The sequence below is a fragment of the Pseudonaja textilis genome, chromosome 1 (genome assembly GCF_049901715.1).
Source record: "Pseudonaja textilis isolate UNSWEBS1 chromosome 1, rPseTex1.2, whole genome shotgun sequence".
In the NCBI taxonomy this organism is placed as follows: domain Eukaryota; kingdom Metazoa; phylum Chordata; class Lepidosauria; order Squamata; family Elapidae; genus Pseudonaja; species Pseudonaja textilis.
The window spans coordinates 230,253,460-230,270,267 of NC_141990.1; the positions used below are offsets into that span (position 1 = coordinate 230,253,460).

The 16,808-nt window shown below is 37.9% G+C and overlaps 1 protein-coding gene and 1 non-coding gene across 25 annotated transcripts in view; one reads left to right on the top strand and one right to left on the bottom strand.

Annotated features, from left to right (window-relative positions):
- The window catches only part of PPP6R3 (protein phosphatase 6 regulatory subunit 3), a 70,511-nt gene extending 58,549 nt beyond the window's left edge, over positions 1-11,962 (bottom strand). For 12 of the 24 annotated variants that reach the window (XM_087919703.1, XM_087919695.1, XM_087919669.1 and 9 more), the window contains exons 1-2: positions 11,912-11,962; positions 2,461-2,610 (exon numbers count right to left, since the gene is read on the bottom strand). The gene's annotated coding sequence lies outside the window, so the exon portion shown is untranslated. Of the gene's footprint in view, positions 1-2,437; positions 2,611-11,041; positions 11,127-11,539 lie in introns of all 24 variants that reach the window. The other 12 variants (XM_087919711.1, XM_087919675.1, XM_087919628.1 and 9 more) reach the window with 3 other exon arrangements.
- Positions 11,963-12,534: 572 nt separating this feature from the next.
- On the top strand, positions 12,535-12,607 carry TRNAA-AGC (transfer RNA alanine (anticodon AGC)). The gene has a single exon. It is a non-coding gene; the product is annotated as a tRNA-Ala (tRNA).
- The last annotated feature ends 4,201 nt before the right edge of the window (positions 12,608-16,808 follow it).

Below are 16,808 nucleotides of genomic sequence, written 5' to 3' on the forward strand. Positions count from 1 at the left end.
GTCAATAAAGAAAACTTATATAAATTTTACAGATGGCATTTTGCACCAGCATGGTTGGCAAGGATGTTTAAAGACAAATCAGCTAAATGCTGGAAGTGCTACCAGACACCTGACTCATATTATCATATTTGGGGGACTAGCTTAAAAGCAAAAAAATATTGGACAAAAATACATACATGGTTGGAAAAAATGATAAGAGAACATATTGATTTAAAACCAGAAATATTCTTATTGAGGATTCTACCTGAAAAATACAGCAAGGAAAAGGCATATTTAATTATTCATATATTAACTGCTGCTAAAATTGTATTTCCACAAAACTGGAAGAGTGAAGAGAGTATACTGAAGTGACTACAGATGAGAGTATGATTAGGAAAATATTAGAATGTACAGAAATGAATAGATTAACGCTGGCAATTAAGGAAAGAGTGCAAACTGAATACTATATGGTATGGGATCTATTTTACCAATCATTAAATAATAAAAACGGAAGTTAGAAATAGGGAAACAAAATAAAGAAGATACGCTAAAAGTGACAAGTAAATACTAAGACTAGTAAGTTAACATTGTATAAATAATATGTGGAATATTATTAAGTTAAATATTGAAGAATTAATATGTAATGAAGTATGTTATAACTTTGATTATTGTTTAACAAAGATATTTGTACCCAGAAAACACACTGTTCAATTGAAGATGGAATGCTTATATTAAAAATTAAAAAATATTAAAAAAAGATAAAAGCACCTTTTTTGAAGAAGATGAAGCTGCCATAGTAATTGTAGCAGTAATCCATAAGCAAATAGCCTTCAACATTACTGGAGGGTACATGTGCTATTGCCCAAATAGTTTCAACAACTACTCATATTCAATTTGGAAAATGTCCAACTGTTTCTTCTCTCCCCCATTACAGAATCCCCTTGTGCACCCTTTCAACACTGACAATTGAAACGCGTGATGTAGGACTGCAGGATATTTCTATGAAAGTGTGAAAGAATGAAGGTGTTCAACAAGAAATACTGCACACTATCCTGACATGCGTTACAATTTGATACAGCATCATATACTTTCTCTTGTGCAACCAGTTAGAAAAAGGAGACACAATTTAGTTCCTTTGGACAGCAGAAATAGAAACTTGTCTCCAAGGCCTTCCGTGCTTGAATGTTGAGAAGACATACTAAGCCAGGTTTTTCCCAAAACCATGTCTTTGGGAATGGCCAGGGTTACCATACCATAAGATCCTAGAAAGGCACAGCTTTGACAGACCAACTGAGAACTTGAACATACATTGCGGGCTGGATCTCTCTGGATACTAAAGACACTATGTGCTGGCAAGCATATACAACTGGATAGGAGCGCAGCATAAGTTGAATTAGTCTTGAGTCAACTTTTAAGAGGAATGTTTTTAGTAATGATATACCAAGGCAGGGAGATTACCTAGTTACTTGCATTCTCGATGTCTCAAGTTTTTGATAAGCAAAAGAGGAGCAATATTGTTTTGAATAGTCAATGCACAGATCTAGCTTAACCTAACAAGGTCTGGGCAGTGGTATACTATATTCTTGTCAAACAGTGTCTTGAGCAAAATAGTATTCTCCATGGCAGGTGATGGCCATCATTCACACTTACGTTGTGATTTAGTGATGTAGCTGGCCTTCCTCACAATTTATCCTCCATCAGACTTCCTCATCTGTGACTGAAGGATAAGGCCTATCTCTATCTTCACTCAGAACAGCAGCAACTACCAGTGCTACGCCAATTACTGATTTGCCTAAATTTGGCAGAAATAATTGACTCTGAGATCATAAGGCTACATCAGAAACTACCTTGTGTACCTTTGTCCAGATAATGTCTGAAACACTCAAAAAGATTCTAGGCAATTATTCTATAGATTAGATGCCAGGGAGCAATCAGGCTAGATTACTACCCATTATTTTTGCAGCCACAGGAGAATAAAGACTGCTTCATGTTCCAGTATTAAGAAATACCATTCAAAATGTTTTGAGTTTTCTTTGTGAGGATCTAACCCACTCAAAACATTCAAATGGAATATTCTGTATAAGTTTAGTTTTGTTTTGTTTTAAAACTTTTTTTCTGTTCCATGAATATTCTTTAACCATAACGGCCATATCAGATAATACACAATTTTAGGACCAATCCAAATTAGTAACATTGCAACTTAAATCCAGCTTTTTACATCAATGTAAAGTTAATCCTCACATGAATTTAAATCATTAGCAATACAGGCAGATTTGTGTATGTAACTAAAAACTTTTTTAAAAAATTATGAAGGGGGAAAAAAACAACCCTTATAAATTAATTAAAAAAATAGCGAAAGAAAAAGAGCAATTAAATTATCAAATTTCTGGAACATAAATACTTTAAACAGACATACGTATTTTAACATACCCCTCTAGAGGGAAAAAAATATGCTTACCTGTTAAAAGAAAAGTTTCTTACCTGTTAAAAGAAAAGTTTATAAAGGGAAAAAAAGTCTAGTCTTCTTGGCTCTTTGCCCATCACAAGGTATCCTGGCAACAGCAAAATCTTTCAGTCTACAGTATTAGAAGATTAGAGACTGAATTAGGTTAAGATGCAGCAGATTTCTTCCTACAAAAACAAAAACAAAACAATCACATCAATATAAAATTTAATTAGCCAATTCAATTAGAAACAGATCAAAAAGATAAATATACAGAGTTATCAATGGCTACATAGGAGATAACAATTAGGTTATATATTTATGAAAACATATAGCAGCCTGTTTTTTTTTCTTTTTACATGTGCTTTTTTTCCATGAAATTTGAAAATACCAATTGAGGGGGGAGAGGCCAGATGTTCAAGTAGGCTTTTGAAAAGGTTGAGAAACATGAGGCATTATTGCTGATACACACTAGACAACTGAGAAAGCCAAGAATATTAAAAACACATCACTCTGTACTTCACTGATTATATAAATCTTTGTATAATCAGTGAAGCGCAGAGAGACTTTTTTGATATTTTTCAATTATGTCACACATCAAGGTGTGAAAATTACTCTGAAAAATGGGAATCCCAGAATATATTATTGTCCTCATGAGAAACTCAGATCATGAACCCATAGTACAGATAGGATATGGTGAAACAGACTAACTCCAGGTTGAAAATTAGTGCAAAGATCATAATTGTGCATGCCTGTACCATTCTACAGAAGCGAAAGTTGGACTCTGAAGAAATAAGGTAGGAAGAATAGTGACACTTGTGAACTTTTTGTTGGAAAGAATTTCTGAGAATATTGCAGATAGCCAAGAAAACAAATGGATCACTGAATAAAACAACCCAGAGTTCTTTTCCCCAAACTCCACTAAATTGTTAGTTACATATCTAAAAAAAAGGAAAGATACCATAATCTTAAACTGGTACACAATGAGAGTGAAAAAACAAAACATGCAGCCAAATTATTGTTCAGTTTCCTAAACCACGAATCAAGTTCTATTAGTAAAATCTGGAGCAATTTGCAAAAGGCTGGCAAAGAACTTTGGCTTCCAGTATTTTAACAGCAACAAGAAAATAACTATCCATTTAATTAGGTTATTAAAATCAAAAACCCTAGAAGTATCCTACCAGTAGAAGTAAATATTTATAAATATGAACTCAACACTGTTCTAGAACTAGAAACAACATCAACTGCTCAGAACATGTCCCTGTTCTTTGTACCTTTGCTTCTGCCTGAGATAGCTCTTAAGTTTCTTGAAAACCAAAGCAAATTCAACAAGATTAACTTCTGCTTCCTCTATTAAATGTAACCAAAAAAGTTACTCAAGTAAGATTAGCATGCCCTCTTTGTGAAACTACTCAAAAACACTAAAGAGAATAAACACACGCTTACAGACTGGAGACTGTGAAACTTGACACCATTAAAAAGAAGAAAAATCATTTTTAGAATAGGCTTATACAACATGCTATATCATGTGATTCATTTGGTTTTGGCTTATTTTGTATGAACCCATTCACTATTGTTGATAAGCCCTTTTTAATAATTTGTTTTCTTTTTCAATAAATATATATAGGTATGTAGTCTCTTCTCAGCAAATGTTTTATCATGTACCTTGGACTAAGCCTGTATCAATCTTAAATACACTGTTCAAAAAAATAAAGAGAACACAAAAGTAAGACATCCTAGATCTGAATGAATGAAATATTCTCATTAAATACTTTAAACACTTTGTTCATTACATAGTTGAATGTGCTGACAACAAAATCATACAAAAATTATCAATGGAAATCAAATTTAGCAACCCATGGAGGTCTGGATTTGGAGTTACATTCAAAATTAAAGTGGAAAAAAACACTACAGGCTGATCCAACCTTGATGTAATGTCTGTAAAACAAGTCAAAATGAGGCTCAGTAGTGTGTGTGGCCTCCACGTGCCTGTATGACCTCCCTACAATGCCTGGGCATGCTCCTGATAAGGTGGCAGATGGTCTCCTGAGGGATCTCCTCCCACATTTGGACTAAAGCATCCCCCAACTCCTGGACAGTCTGTGGTGCAACATGGCATTGGTGGATGGAGTGAGACATGATGTCCCAGATGTGCTCAATTGGATTCAGGTCTGGGGAATGGGCGGACCAGTCCATAGCATCAATGCCTTCATCTTGCAGGAACTGCTGACACACTCCAGCCACATGAGGTCTAGCATTGTCGTGCATTAGGAGGAACCCAGGGCCAACCACATCAGCATATGACAAGGAGTCTGAGGATCTCAGCTCGGTACCTAATAGCAATCAGGCTACCTCTGGCAAGTACATGGAGGGCTGTCCAGCCCCCTAAAGAAATGCCACCCCACACCATTACTGACTCACTGCCAAACCGGTCACGCTGGAGGATGTTGCAGGCAGCAGAACGTTCTCCATGGCGTCTCCAGATCATGTCATGTCTGTCAGATGTGCTCAGTGTGAACCTGCTTTCATCTGTGAAGAGCACAGGGTGCCAGTGGCGAATTTGCCAATCTTGTTCTTCTCTGGCAAATGCCAAACGTCCTGCACGGTATTGGGCTGTAAGCACAACCCCCTACCTGTGGATGTCGGGCCCTCATACCACCCTCATGGAGTCTGTTTATGACCGTTTGAGCAGCCACATGCATATTTGTGGCCAGTTGGAGGTCATTTTGCAGGGCTCTGGCAGTGCTCCTCCTTCCCTCCTTGCACAAAGGCGGAGGTAGCGGTCCTAATGCTGGGTTGTTGCCCTTCTACGGCCTCCTCCACATCTCCTGATGTACTGGCCTGTCTCCTGATAGTGCCTCCATGCTCTGGACACGACGCTGACAGACACAGCAAACCTTCTTGCCACAGCTCGCATTGATGTGCCATCCTGGATGAGCTGCATTACCTGAACCACTTGTGTGGGTTGTAGCCTCCGTCTCATGCTACCACTAGAGTGAAAGCACTGCCAGCATTCAAAAGTGACCAAAACCATCAGCCAGAAAGCATAGGAACTGAGAAGTGGTCTGTGGTCACCACCTGCAGAACCACTCCTTTATTGGGGATGTCTTGCTACCTGCCTATGCTTTCCACCTGTTGTCTATTCCATTTGCACAACAGCATGTGAAATTGATTGTCAATCAGTGTTGCTATCTAAGTGGACAGTTTGATTTCACAGAAGTGTGATTGACTGGGTATTACGTTGTGTTGTTTAAGTGTTCCCTTTATTTTTTTGAGCAGTGTAGATCATTAGGGATTAAGCATCTGATACAATTTTACATTTTACAACCAACCCAAAAAAGTTATTAAATACTTGTAGCATTTGCTGCATAGACTTTGAAATTACATAATAATTCATCTTATTCATGTTCTCCTTTAAAAGAACTAGTATTCAAAATAGAGTGGTTTGTAATTGAATGCATTAAGGCACTGAAGTTTCTTAAATTACCAGACCCTGCCTGTTAGGCTCATTTTTTAGTTTTAATGCTATTTTGTTCATTTTATTTCAAATGACCTTCACATATATTTTGAGAAGGGATTCCATTTCTTAAACATTCTACACTCTGCACTAATATATTAGTAATTGCATTTCTCAGTTTACAGTTTAGTATATAATAACAAAAACAAACTGAACGAGTGCATCAATGTATGTACGGATAGTCCTCAAGTTACAATGTCAACTGGGGCTGGAATTTCTGTTGCTAAGCATAAAGTCATATGATCATCTCGCTTAGCAATGGCAATTCCAGCATGAGTCATTAAGCAAGGATCTCATGTGACTGTGATTTCTGACGTGCTGTCAGCTTCCCCATTGACTCTGTTTGTGGGAGACTGGCAGGGATTGTTGGAAATCATGATCCCATGACTGTGGAAACCCTGCAATGGCTAAGTACCATTCACTCGGTACTTTGGTAACTTTGAACAGTCACTAAACAATGGTTGTACCCTGAGAACTATATGTATATAGAATTCATTAAATTCTATATTCATTTAAGTAATACTGCTGAAATTAGGGCAAAATACAACATTCCACCCTGTAACAAAAAATAAAAAATACAAACATATTACAGGTATACAGAAAGAAATTTTATATTTAAGGAGGAATAATCCAAGGCAACCTGCTTTTCTCTCACACCATTATTTCTATTTCACAATGGTTGCATTCCCAGATAAACTATAACATGGTGTCCTCTTGACTCACCATGATGAGCACATTTTATCAGGGTGGATTTGATTTAAACCAAGTCCATTTAAATCACGATTTAAATCACTAGTAAAAAAGCTTGAGTTAAACCAACTTGATTTAAATCAACATTTTTAAAGAGCAACTGTCATCTCTGTCCTGCAGCAGCTCCTCCTCTGACCCACTGTTGACTGACAGTCCCATTCACTTTAACGGGATGGCTAGTGATGCGGCAGTGATACAATAAGGTGAAGGACGTGGCAGGCAGCAGGTGAGTGGATGCCCGCTAACAGGCACTGCCATGATGGATCTGAAATGACAGGCACTCTTTAAATGTAAAGACTCATTCTTGCTGGTAGTTAGAATCCAATTTAAATGGGGAAAAATCCATTTTTTTATTTTTAAAAATCATAGATTTTTATCCACATAATGCATTTTATCCATTATAGTTGAGCACCATATATAAATTAGATTAGTTATGAAAAAGTTATGAAGTTATAAAAAACTTCCAGATTTTTTCATCATCATCCAGCACATCCTATCATGTTCTGACAAAATTTACTTTATAACCATAAAAAAGATAGTACTAGATACAAAAGATGGAAATAATTATTAGAAATAAAATTATTTCATATATTCTCACTTATGTATTTTGGGTAGCATTCTTTTCAAAAGGAAGAAAAAAATGAATATAGTCCCTCCTGTTTTTTTTAACCTAAGCAATTTCTTAAAACATTTAAATATCATATTACATTATCGCATGGCTACCAATTATGTTCGTCCTAGACGGAAGTTTTCCACCTAAATTGAGATGATAATTCATCTGACTAAAGCTGAATTAATTTATTTCAAATTATCCACCTAAACTCCAGATCCAGATGCTGTTAGATACTAAATGATCACTGAAACTATTATTTAATTGACACCTGTGTGGGGTTGTTATATTATTTTATTAATTTATTATGTGATTATTCTCTTTTATTAGCTTTATTATTCTATATGAGGTTTTATATTCCTTTAAGCCTCCTTGAGTCGCCATGTGTGAATAAGGGGCAATATACATTTCCTAAAATAAATTTATATCATACCCTATTTTGAACTTAAAAATACTAGTATTATTTTAATAATTTAAACTTTATTAAAAAAAAATAAAAAGTGAAGCTAAATCATGCATTTAATATCTTAGAAGGCTGTCTTTCTTGTCAATATTTTTAAAAGAAATTAGTTACACTAGAATTATATCTCCAAAAGCATAAAGTTGTGAACATTTTCCCCATGTATTTGTTATCAAATTGCTACAGTGTGTCCTATCATGAAAAAGCATTTGTTCACCTCTACACTTTCCCCAGCAGCATGATCAGCAACTTGGGGGGGGGGGGTAATTTTTGTAAACAAAAAAGTATTATCTCAAACTTTGTAGCCTCATTTAATTCAGTGTCTTCTGTCAAAGAAGATTCTGAATGAAGAATATTTTCTCAGAAAAAATATTGCATAAAAATATTTTGATAATGGATTTCTAGTGTCCAGTTTCATTTAGAAGAAAACCTTAGTATCACTAATTTACTATTTGTTTTAGAGACATATTACCACAGAGTAGGACTAGTTTATTGCCCAGTTAATTTCAGTAAATAAAGAATCATCTGAATTCTACTTAAGAATTGTTTTAGCATCATCTATTATCTTTTTTCACACTTCTGCAATTAAAGAAACACCATAACTTGCAAGAATGTGCATTAAATTTAAGAACACTTCCGCCTCTTATTTCAAGTAACTTTCAGAAAAATAGAAGACCAGGAAAATTTCCGCATCCCTCTGCATTCCTAATCAAAAGTGCTTTCTTCAGTAACCAAGTATATATGAAACCTAACCCTAACCCTTAAAGTAGAATTCCCTCCACTTGAGCTGGTAATACATGGGCACGTCTAAACTGTCTTTGAGATTATTATAACCTTAGCTGTTTTTTAAAATATCACAATCTCAATCCCTAACTTGTAGGATTCACAGAACTGAATTTCATTACTGGATGTTTTGTATCCTACATACAGTAGATCTCAGTAATAAGAATATTCCGTTTCCAATAAATAGGTCAGTAAAAATAGCTTTGACTTTTTTTTAAAAAAAGACAAATGAATTCTCAAAGCAGCTGAAAAAAACAAAAGAATTTTATAGTTAAACTCTGTGGCATTCTATGTTCTATAATATAGATATCCAAATTTCAATTAGTCTCAAAAAAACAAGCAGGATCTAACCTGTTTGCAGGAACATCATGCAATAAAGGCAATTATAAATTATTATGTATTGTTGCCACAAAACTTCCAAAGTCATGTCCATAGGAGACCAGGACTTGAGTTTGACTTGAAAGCAACATTACCTTTTCAATGTGGTAGTAAAGAGAATAGTAAAGAATATGAAAAATACACCACACACTCTAGCCCAGGGATCTCCAACCTTGGCAACTTTAAGACTTGTGGACTTCAACTCCCAGAATTCCTCAGCCAGCATGGTTGAAGTCCACAAATCTTACAGTTGCCAAGGCTGGGGACCCCTGCTCTAGCCAATATAAATTTTTAAACTCTTACAGAATTGAGAGGTGCAAGAATCACAGGTAGCACATGTATGAAAACAGAACATAAAAATTCAAACCTGGAAGACTAGTACTTTCACAAATCAAGCTTGAGATGCCCAGAGAATAAAGGATCAATGGTTTTAAAATATTGATGGTTCATACTAACCAAGCACATCACATGGCATTAAAAAAGTAAAAATTAAAAAATCCTTCCTGACCCTAATATTGCTGGATGTATATACAAAATTACATTATATTAAGGTCTGGGAATGGAAGTAATCCAGTCTAAAATTTACCACATATCTAGAGTTGTTTATACTTCTTAGTTACAACTCATATTATTCAGTAAATTGACATTCTTAAACTTTGTGGTGCCATGATCCCCTAAACTAAAAGAATTTATGAGGGCCTCATGCAAAAAACAAATGCGTGTGATAACCTCACCAGTAACAGATGCATAAATAATGAAATAAGCATGTCATTTGACAGGTACCTGAAGTAGGGGATGTATCCCTCAGTTGAGAAGCAAATAGCATCCACAACTTAGAGAACTACCTTCACACCCTGAGAAGAGCCTACGTAGGGAGGCCAGCACACAAGGAATACCCTCCAGAAAGATCTGCAGTAGAGCATGCTGGCCTCCTGTTATAAAATATCAACACAAAGTTTGCATTGGGTTCAATATCAAGATATAACATGACAAACGTACTAGGGAAAGCCATCTTGGAAGAGGGAAAAAGATAAAATTAGCAGGAGTCAGTGCTGAAACTACAAAAATTGTTGAAGTCAATCACATCTGGATATTGTATATGGTTGTGTCTAGCACTAGCATCTTGGAGGAGATCACTAACTTCCAGACATATGAAACAACTGTGGCCCACTCTGTTCCTGTCCTCCACAGTTTGAAAACTCCTGCAGTGTTATCTATTACAGCATGGTCAATTCAATTTGATAGTAGCTGTCGATTACCTGGCAGACATAATGCTATAAGTATTAAATATTTAAGTTATCTTTACTGTGATGCATTTATTTATTCAGGTTTATGGCTGCCCAACTCCCAGTGACTGAAGGAGGGATACAAATTTAAAAAATCATAAAATAATACATATCAAAACCACCAAATAAATTGGCGATCAAAGACACTAACCAAAATAACATCCCACTTTCTAGAAATGGATTTATTCAACACTCTGGCCCTATGCAAGAAAGGCAAGACTTTAAGAGCCTTACAAAAGGTCAATATGATTGGGGTCATCCTAATCTGGTGGACAGGAAAGGGAGAGAAGCTGTTAAGCAGACCAGGCTCCCTGATAGAGAAACCACACTTCTTGGGTGTCATAATCCCATTGCTTGATGGAAAGGCCCCAGAGAATGCCAACACTGTCAGACTTGGTGGAAACTAAATAAAGTTGTATAGAACAATACCAGTAAATATGATATTGAACTCAAGATACCTCTAAAAATGATTATGCAGTTTAGATATTAGCACTGTTGAATTGAAGCAGCACTTATATAAACACTGTGCAGCATTTTATTAAGATTCAGTTTTGTAGCAAGAGACCTACACCTCTACTTTGGAAATAATTAATGATTACTTCAAAAGATTTTAGAGCACTATCATTTAAAAAAAAACAGTTGAAGTTAACATTTTCTCTTATGCCCAAGTTAAGGCAATGGGGAATGTTCTAAATGCAATGGGGGAAAATTACAGACTAATCAGGAGGTAGCTTTATTCACATGGGATAATGCGTTTTCGATCCTTCTTCACTAATGTTGAATGAACATATTATTTCATTCAGAAATAATAGAAATGAATTTGAGCTATTCTCACCGCAAATCAAAATCCTGGGTTCAGGCAGCCACGATCTGAAAACCAGCCTAGCTCTCTCTGCCTTTACAAACAGTTGACCTCAAATCTGGAGTCCAGAAGTTACCGAGCCATGTTTTACATACCAATTAAGAAGAAAACATTATGATTCAAACGATCGTTTTGATTCCCATTCATCTAACAACAGGAAAGGACATGAATGGCGTTCCTTACATTGCCAGGGAAAGCCAAGCAAAGGACTACCGGGAAGCCTGCGGGGTGGCAAGAAAACAATACGTGGGAAAGCACGAACCCGTGTTGGAGGTTCTTCTCATTCTTGTCGGGGAAGGGGCCCTTAATGGAAATCCCGCTCGTCCCATGAAGCAGCAGTGTGTGGGGAGGGCGGAAAGCAGAGCCCCCGCCCACACCGACAGTAAAGGGAGAAAGGACGCAGGCCCGCTGCGACAGAGAATCGAAGGCCGGGCGGGGGGGGGGGGAGTGCACTCAGGAAGCAAAACAAACCGGATCACTAGGCCGCTGCCGCTCCAAGTTACGAGCCAGAGGGAAGCATTCCGCCCCCCGCACTTCAAGACGCCGAAGAGCTGGTGGTGGCGACGGAAAAGCGAAGCCGGCCTCCCGGCTCCCGTTCCTTCAGGACCGCTTTCCTGCTGCTTCCTGCCGCCGACGCGTTTCTTCAAACGAAGCAAACCACCATCGCTGCCACCCCCGCCCCGCTCCGCTCTCCCCTGCCCTGGGCCTACGAAGAAGGGGCGGCCGCAAGCTCCTCCCCGAAGGCAGATGAACTCCCGAAGCCCCTACTTCAGCGAAGAGGCCTCCCGCTCGGGCAAGCCAACCCCCTGCCGCCACTCAGGCGGGAAAACTGCGGCTCCCTACCATCATCGACTCTTCAAGATGGCGGTCATATCGGCTTCTTCGAACCCTCCTGTCTCCGTCCCCCCATTCCTGCCAATCAACCCTCCACAGGTCACGCCTTCGCCCAGCAGGTTTTTTTCTATTGGACGCTGGCTAAACTTTCTGTTTTCTATTGGTTCCAGAGCGTAGTCGATCATAAGGTAACCGATTCGCTATTGGGTAACAAAGGGATAAAGGCCGAGGTCACGGCTTCATTTAACCCAATCAGCGTATTCGGATGGGTGACTCCGGATTCCCACTGTCACGCCTTAGCAACAAATGTACGTCACTTTGAAAGACTTTCAGATTGCCCAACTACTAAGTTCCATTCCGTTTAAAAATAAACCAATGGCGGCCAATCATTTTAGGGTTCAGTCCAATTGCAAGCCACGGGGGGCATAGCTGAAGTGCCTCCTCCCACGGCGCTGGTTACTAACGAACGTGCTGTCCTATTGGACAACATGAGAGCCAAAATTATCGTCATAAAATTAAAGAACTAGAACAGCCTGACAACAACGGCTTCTTTTATAGATTGGGGAGGGGTTAGAAATCTGTCGGTCACTTAAAATGGCATTTCTAACCAACTTCAGTCTCCTTGTTCCGAAGGGGAATTAGCTCAAATGGTAGAGCGCTCGCTTAGCATGCGAGAGGTAGCGGGATCGATGCCCGCATTCTCCAGTTTTAGAGGTCATATGTATTGTGAAAAATAAAGTCTTCACAAGTTTGTGGTGGTAATAGTAGTATTTTTCTCAAACAGTGGCTCTAAATTATATTTTCTCCCACCGCAGAGTTGCACGCACTAAGGATTAAATCCTTTTATCCTCGATATTCTGTAATCTTCCCCCCCACACACACACATCAACTAGCTTTGGCTTAAGGTTGTCGATGGTTGACAGGGGCTTCTGCAAATTTATGGATCCAGGTGATAATCAAGATAAGGAACTGATCTCAATCCATGATATCCATGGAGGGCCAACACTTTCCAGATGTGACCCAAAGGTGCTTTTTTCGAGAGGCAACTGGACTTTCCTTGTTTTTCTTTGAAGAAGTTCCGCTTCTCATCCAAGAAGCTTCTTCAGTTCTGACTGGATGGTGGGGGAAGATCAGAGCTGAAGAAGCTTCCTGGGTGAAAAGCAAAACATCTTCAAAGAAAAACAAAGGAAATCCAGTTGCCTCTTTGAAAAGCACCTTTGGGTCACATCTGGAAAGTTTTGGCCTGCCATGGATATTATGGATTGAGATCAGTGACCATACAGAGGTTCCTTGCATTGACCTCATTTGTTATAGTTTATAATTCTTGGTAACCACATGGCTTTTTTTCTTAGTTTAAAGCTTAGATTCTTTTTTAGAAAGTGATGTAGAATTGTATATGCAGTAGGATATATGTTGACTAATTGAAATCCCCATGACAGCACAAACTCTGTGTTTATTATTGTATATATTTCATTCTTTTTATGCTCATCATGCTTTATATTCTTTTTTTAAATGTTTAAGATATTTTTTAAAAGAATAGGTTTAGGGCTGGGCTATGCTTATTTGTAGACATAATTAAACCTGTTTTTAAAACTAAGTTTTAGTTATTTCATAAAAATATCTTTCTTCTTAGGTTACCCAGATATCTTCCCCATAAAGTTTCAGTACATTAGCTTAGTAACTGAAAAATCAGAAACCTGGTAGCAAGTAACAAATTTTATTAAAAGCTCATGAAAGGGCATGACTGCTAATAAAATCTGCTGGTTGGAAAAGAACAGATTGCTGTTCTCCTACAATGTCTATTTAGAGACTGAAAGATTCTAAGCTTGAGAGGGGAGTAACAGTGGCAGCAGAACAAAACGAGAAGAAAGGAAATGACTGGCATCCCACCCCCTGACGTGGGGAATATGCAACAGACTCCTCCAGGACAGTTGCTCCTATAGGAACAGGTGGCCTGGTGGCCTTCTGGAAGGCTTTAGGCTGATGCACCAGTTGCAATCCTAAACTGGACCCCAAAGTCCCCACTTGCGACTCTCACTACAAGACTAGGTTTCTGTAGCCTACACAATGGAGAGGTGCCTTTGAACATAACGCAGTAATTACAACTGGTGCAAAATGCAGTGATCAGGACACTAGCAGTGTGAAGTGCTGCTGTAAAATAATACCGTCATCTGTTCTGGATTATTTCTGCAGTCATTTCATTCTTGTTGCTCAGTGCTAGCAGTACTTCCTCCACAACTGCTTGCTTCGATGTAAAATTATATATATATATATATATATATATATATATATATATATATGTGTGTGTGTGTGTGTGTGTGTGTGTGTGTGTGTGTGTGTGTGTGTGTGTGTGTGTTTCTGTTCTCTTAACTACCACATTGTTTAGCAACGGTTCAAAGTTTCAGTGGAGCTGAAATAGTAACTTTGAAGACTGATCCTCACATTTATGACCATTGCAACATCTCCGTGGTCAGGTTATTGACATTCAGGTGCTTTACAATCATTGCTTGCAATAGGTTCACAGTTGGGACACTTGCAGAGTTTTGTGGCCATCATGTGATCATCATTTGCAACTTTCCCTGCTTGCTTTCCACAAAGTTGATGGGGAAGCCGGCAGGAGGTCACAAGTTGTTCCTGTCACTCCCCCTCCACACACACACACACACACACACACACACACACACACACAGAGAGAGAGAGAGAGAGAGAGAGACAGAGAGAGAGAGCAACTGCAGCCCTGAGGCATCTACCCAACTGCCCAATTTGTGTAACATTCACCTGCAAATCCTTCAGATATTTTGTCAGTTATATGGCATAATCTATGTACAAAAGTAACCTACATCATATCCAGAGGTGGTGTTCAGCAGGTTCTGACCAGTTCTGGAGAACCGGTAGCAGAAATTTTGAGTAGTTCGGAGAACTGGCAAATACCACCTCTGACTGGCCCCGCCCCCATCTATTGTCTGCTTCCCGAGTCACAGCTGATTGGCTGGGTCTTCTTTGGTTCCCCTGCACAGGAGAACAGAGCTGGAAAGCAGGTTAGTGGGGTGGGAAGGGAATGGAGATTTTACAGTATCCTTCCCCTGCCATGCCCACCAAGCCACCCCCACCAAGCCACACCACACCACACCCACAGAACCGGTAGTAAAAAAATAATAATCTCACAACTGATCATGTCCCCAACCAATACATAATATTACCATAAGCATTCCTTATACATTTTCCCATTAAAAAGGCTTAAGTTTACAAAGACACCTAATGTCTTACTCCATGTGAAATGTTACATACTCCATTTATCCTCACGTATGCTTTAGGTCCATTCTATTCTGCTCTTAATGCAATCAGCAATCCATCTTCATATTATTACAAAACATTTGAAAATTCAAGCCTGTTCTTCAGTTTATGATACATTTTTTGTAAATCAAAAAGTGTATAATAAACTTTTCCCTACACTTTGTTGCTGAAGAGCAAAACTCTTGTCTAAGCCCTATCCCTCACAGAATCATGTTGCGCCTTCAAAGTTTGCCCATTCTCTTTTTGCCAAACATTTTCCTGGACATACTTAACAAACTTACCCCTTACAGTTTTCTACATTTAATCTTTCTACATTTTAGATACATAATAACACAATTCTTTCAATAGGCACCCCTTAAATTATTTTTCAATTCACTTTCCTGGGGATTTCTTATTTAGCACTCTTCATCTACTTCCAAAACATTTTTTATTTCCATCAGAATCACTCTTCATAGCATTTCTTTTCAGCCTCTTAATCTCACTCATCCCTTAATGGTTTCCTTGCAATTATCTTTTTTTCTATATACACATTATATCTTTGATTGTTATTTTCAGCAGTAGTCATTCTCCTTTGTGCATTTTTTCTCACCTGTAGCATCTTTCACTTCATTCTATCAAGCTTCCCATGTCATGGTTCCCATTACTGTAATTCCAGTAATTTTGTTTTTATTTATTTACAAGACTTATATGATGCCTATCTCATACCAAATGACTCTAGGCAGCTCACTACATCCATAAAACATAGTTAAAAGCAAAAGTCCCCTCTCCAGACACCAGACCAAACATCCATACAGCTCAACACCCATCCTAGCCCAGTGCTTCTTCACAGTTCAAAGCCCACAGAAGTCTAAACTATATTCAGCATTAATATTCTTGTCACAACACTTGAATTTTATATCGCACTTCTTTCTTCATCACTTTCCAGATATATCAGATCTAAAAAGTCCATTAAACTATATGTGTAAAACATGCTAATGGAAATCGATGAAAAGGTATTAAGAATCTACTCACAGAAAAAAAGACTTGTACAAATAAATACACACTGATCATTACAAAGGCCATCCCAATATTTTGAAATCCATTAACAAAGTATTATACAAGCGCAAATAATGAAAGTCTTAGAATAGGTTTCCGAATAAACAAGACAGGGTTAATTGGGATGTCATATTATTTGTCTTGGTATAATAAAATATTCTGTTTGAATATACACATGTTAAGGTCTTTTCTAGTTTGGGTGATTCCTAATGAATCTCCATATTATTTCTAGTCATTTTGGACTGGCATTAAAATTTACCAAAGTAATGTCAAAATTATTTAGTAATTTATATTTGCAGATATGTCTGCAAAGTCACTATTCCAACCTGGTTTTATTTACCCAGGGGTGCAATGGAGTACGTTAGATTCCAAAAGGGAAAAATAGGTGACCTACATATTGATTGATTCTGGACATCTGGTGGCTACTATGGGGGGGAGGGGGAATCTTATTAAAATATTCACTTGTTGGCAGAAGGATTGGTTCAAATTCGTGTCTGATGTGCTAGTGAAGCACTTCAGCAGAGAGATTTTAAAATATTCTTGTTTTTGTTCAAAAGAAAATTTAATATTATTAAAA